The sequence below is a fragment of the Octopus bimaculoides genome, chromosome 23, assembly GCF_046866305.1.
Source record: "Octopus bimaculoides isolate indiv1 chromosome 23, ASM4686630v1, whole genome shotgun sequence".
In the NCBI taxonomy this organism is placed as follows: Eukaryota; Metazoa; Mollusca; class Cephalopoda; order Octopoda; family Octopodidae; genus Octopus; species Octopus bimaculoides.
Genome location: NC_142950.1, coordinates 5,127,494 through 5,132,493, shown reverse-complemented (window position 1 = coordinate 5,132,493; position 5,000 = coordinate 5,127,494). Strand labels below are relative to the sequence as shown.

The following is a 5,000-nucleotide window of genomic DNA, read 5'->3' as shown; positions in this document are numbered from 1 at the left end:
CTGCCAGTCTGTCTACCGATCTATCTGTCTGTTTGCCTGTCTGCGTGTCTGTCAGTCTATCTATCTATTTATCTAACTATATGCTTGTATCTTCATGCATCAGTACATACACACACGGAAACGCACACGCACACATACACACACACTCTCTCTCTCAAACTCACCCTCTGTCTCTTCTTCCCTCCCTCTCTCTGTCTTTATTCATTTCTATCTCTTTTTCACCCATAAACGCACACATATGTTTGCACGTAAATCTATCAATCTTTTTCTTTTTTACTAAAACCGCCACTTTTCGCTCCCATTTCAACTAAAAATAATTCCAGTCAAGTGCATCTTTATGTGTATGCGCGTGTGAATATATATATATATATATATATATATATATATATATATATATATATATGCACACACATAATGTTTGTATGCGTGCATGTATATATATATATATATACGCATGTATATGTATGTGTGTATGATCGTGTTTGTGTGTATGTGCGCGTGAATGTTGTGCGTTCGTAGGCTTCAATTAAAAACTGGTCGTCAAGATGTTTGGATAATATATGTGAAATGTGCGCCATATTTAATTCTAGTAAATAATCTTCCGTTGTAGTCCCTCGTCTGAATGAAGCGACAACGGAGTTCATTTTCGTCGTGTTCCACAAAATTGGCCGTCCCCTTATTTGAAAGATTGGCCCTTAATTTTGTCGACCTGTCAGGACGAGAGAACGAGAACAAGAGCCAGCAGCATGCTTGAATTGTTCGGTCCTTGTCTTTGTAACGCGAGCTGCTTCGACGCTATCATCGTTTATTATAAGCAGCTTCGCCGTCGCCATAACCTCTGCTATCGTCTCCTCTCCGCCATTTTTCTTCTTCCTTGACGAGTGACGAACACCTCGCAAGCCCACCACCACCACCACCACCACCACCACCACCACTTTCATTACCACCGCCCACCACCACCAACGGCAACACTACCACTATCACCACCACCACTGGCAACACCAGCACCAGCACAACCACAGCACGACCACCACAACCACTACGACCACCATCACCATCACTATCAGCACTACCACCAACACCACCACATCACCACCACAACCACCACAGCCACAATCACTACAACCATCACCAGCACCAGCACCAGCACCACCACCACCAGAACCTCCAGCAGAGTCACCAGCCTCATTACCCTCAGCCCGACCCTTACCCCCACAACCGCCACACCAGCAGCAGCAGCACCACCACCACCACAATCTCCAAAATCACAACCCCGTCAAAAAATTCACCACGACCACCACCAATAGCAGCAGCAGCAGCACCACGACCGCGACCACGACCCCCCCCCCCCACCCCATCACTACCAATACCCTCTCCACTAGCCACCAGTAAACGGTATCGCGGAATCGATTGACTCTTTGACATTGCTAACCATCTTTCTAGGTTTGGCATAAAATAATATAATCAACATCCAAATAAAATAAATAAAAAAAAAACAATTCAAAGCTAGTACATACGCAGACATCTTTCTCTCTCTCTCTCTCTCTCTTTCTCTCTCTCTCACACTGTCTGTCTGTCTGTCTACAAATATCAATATCTATCTATCTATCTATCTATCTATCTATCTATCTATACACGCACACATATGTATATATACACACATATATCTTTATATATGACGGGCTCCTTTCAGTTTCCGTCTATCAAATCCACTCACACAGCTTTGGTCGACCCGAAACTATAGAAGAAGACACTTGCCCAAGGTGCTATGCAGTGTGACTAAACCCGGAACCATGTGATTGTGAATCAAGTTTCTTACCACATAGCCAGGTCTTTAAAATTTTTTTCTTATTATTAAAGCTTGTATTTCTCTCACATTATTTTGCAAACACCTGAAGCTTGATTTTTACATTATTTCTATCAAAAAGTCGTACATGCCTATTAAAATATCTATTATTCCTATTAAAATATCTATGAGACAATATATTATATTTTGTCTTATGAGTTAAAGAAACTTTTTAGTGATGCTCCAACATGCATTAAACAGTGGAAGAGAAAAATTAAATCAAATTATTACACGCTTTCTATATTTCGTTCCAGTAAATTGATATTATATCTATCTATCTATATATATATATATATATATATATATATATATATATATATATATATATATATATATATATATATATATATTTATATATATATATATATGTATATACATACACATGATCAAATACATTCCTTAGAACCACTAAATTTTAATGCTTCATTATAATAAAGAATCGCTTTGTTGAAGAAATATTTAACTGATGAAATACTGGAGAAATGCATATTAATATTCACTAAATTATTCATAATAGCAGGATATTTTGAAGAAATATTACTTTTCTTTTGGCTTCCTAGCACACACATTCACAGACATACAGACACACAAACACGACAACAGAGAGATACGCGTGTGCACACGCACGCACAAATGTATAAATATATGTATAGAACGGAATGGTGTTAAGAGAAAATAGCCAAAAGAGTCCAATGATATGAATTTAGAGTTTAAGTTGGTTTTTGTACTGAATGTACTGAATTTTACTTGACTGCGGCCATGCTGGAGTACCGCCTTAGTAATTTCTTAAATTTTCCTCTCGAAACAGAGAACTTAATTAAAACCCTAACGAGGAAGGTTAGACGCTCAAAAGTAAAACTAATTTCAAAATGTTAAAATTTTTCTCCATGAGTTAATTCTCTTGTAGAAAAAAGGCAAATTGATTTTCATTTCGGAAAACAGGGAGCAACTGTGGACACGTGAGTCTGCGTGAAAATGCATGGCTTAATGGTTAGGTTATTGGGATGTTATTCTGGTACTCAACTAAGAATCCACCACATCTTGTAGCAGAAACATAATGCTCAAGAACATAATGCGCCGCCGGGAATTGAACTCACGGCCTTACGATCGCGAGCCGAATGCCCTAAACCACTAAGCTACGCGCCTTCACACACACACACACACACACACACACACACACACACATATGGACATCGTCTGGTGTTACGCGTCTTAGTTGTCAAATATCTTTTTGAATCCGAACAACTATGGCGAGTAAATTACATTTTAATAGCTGTCGTAAGTTTGTCAGCTACCCACGAAGAATTGTTACCGCAGCTGCTTTTGTATCAGAAACTACCCAGACAATGGGTAAGTGTTGGTGTTTTATTAGCTACCCTTACCCGTTTTACATAATTATCTCTTGAGGGTTCAGCATCGACACCACCCTTCATACGCGTGCCTCCCTCACGACATGTTTAATTGGACCTCAAAACCGAAATGTTTGTTGGTTCAATACGTGTATTATAAGATCCCTGATTTGGAAATAATGATGTGAGAAAACGTACATATATGTGCATATAAGCGTACATACACATACATATATATACACAAACATATACACACGCGCACACACACACACACACACACACACACATATATATATATAGCCAGGGCACATACGTACATATACACATATCCATCCACACATACATGCATATACATAAACACAAATATATATATACACATAGATGCACACATACATATGCATTTACACACACATGCATATATACATACATACATACACATACACGCATACGAATGTATACACATATATACATACATACACACACACACACACACACACACACACACACACACACACAAGAGGCACTCCGTCTCTTACGATGACGAGGTTTCAAATTGATTCGAGCAATGGAAGACCTTGCTCGTGAGATCAACGTGCAAGTGGCTGAGCACTCCACAGACGCACGTACCCCTTCACATACTTCTCAGGGAGATTCAGAGTGACACACAGTGTAACAAGGCTGGCCCCATGTAATACAGGTCCAACTCCTTTTTGCCAGCTGAGTTGACTGGAACAACGTGAAATAAAATGTCTTACTTAAGGACACTATGCGCCGCCGGGAATCGAACTCGCTACTCTTCGATCACGAGTCGAATACCTTAACCATTAAGCTACGCATCTTCATTAGACATACGTATATACACACATATACACACGCGAATATACACACATCGATTCATTGATTTATGATAGTTTGTTGTACTTATAATAATTATTATTAAAGTTTAATCAGAAAGCGCTGAACTGGCAGAATTGTGAGCTCTCCAGGCAAAACCCTTCGATATTTCGTCAAGCTTTACGTTCAGGTTCGAATTCCGCCAAGGGCGAGTTTTCTTTTCATCATGTCAATGAAATAAGTACCAGTTGAGCATTATGGTCAGCGTAATCCACATTCTCACTCTCCCAAAATTTCAGAACTGGTGCCTGTAGTAGAAAGGATTATTATTGTTTAATCTCAGGTTTAATCTCCTTGTTGAGGTTTCTTTCGTTGGCTTATATATATATTCATTCCTGCATATACAGAAAACATTTGAGCGTCTTTCTTTGTCTTTTGGAAACAGATAATTGCATCTTATGAACCTTTGAAGCGTGGCCATCCACAACGATCCTTTATTTTGAAATGACGAAGAGCAAAGCAAGGATTTAACAAACTCTTGTTAAAGAACAACAAACATGGAACCGTCCAACAGCGACGAGATGTGCCGAAGAACATGTACAGGGGATAATGGTATGCCTGTTATTAAACAATACTCTTGTTTATCCAACGGACATTAGAGCCCAAACACAATAGCTGACGCTGGAAAAAGACTACATATTGAAAAGCTTAATAAAATGACTGTCTAAAGAAACAAAAAAAATATTGTTTGGAAAGTAATTAAAATCGATTACTGTGAGGCCAGTTGGGATACTAATCTACTAATAAAAATCAATACTAATAATATTCGTTGCTAATTGCTTAGTTGCACTAAAACTCACCCACTAATTTAAATTGACGTAATCAACATGTTACATTTGCCATCAATTAATGGTTAAACAATATTATTGTTATTGATAACATATATTTGTTGAAACTGTACAAAAAAGAAA

At 38.3% G+C, this 5,000-nt stretch overlaps 1 long non-coding RNA gene across 1 annotated transcript in view; it reads left to right on the top strand.

Annotated features, from left to right (window-relative positions):
- Window positions 1–4,737, top strand: part of LOC149131290 (uncharacterized) — a 49,998-nt gene extending 45,261 nt beyond the window's left edge. The window contains exons 2-3 of the long non-coding RNA XR_016238088.1: window positions 1,694–1,830; window positions 4,475–4,737. This is a non-coding gene — a long non-coding RNA (uncharacterized LOC149131290). The remainder of the gene's footprint in view (window positions 1–1,693; window positions 1,831–4,474) is intronic.
- Window positions 4,738–5,000: the final 263 nt, after the last annotated feature.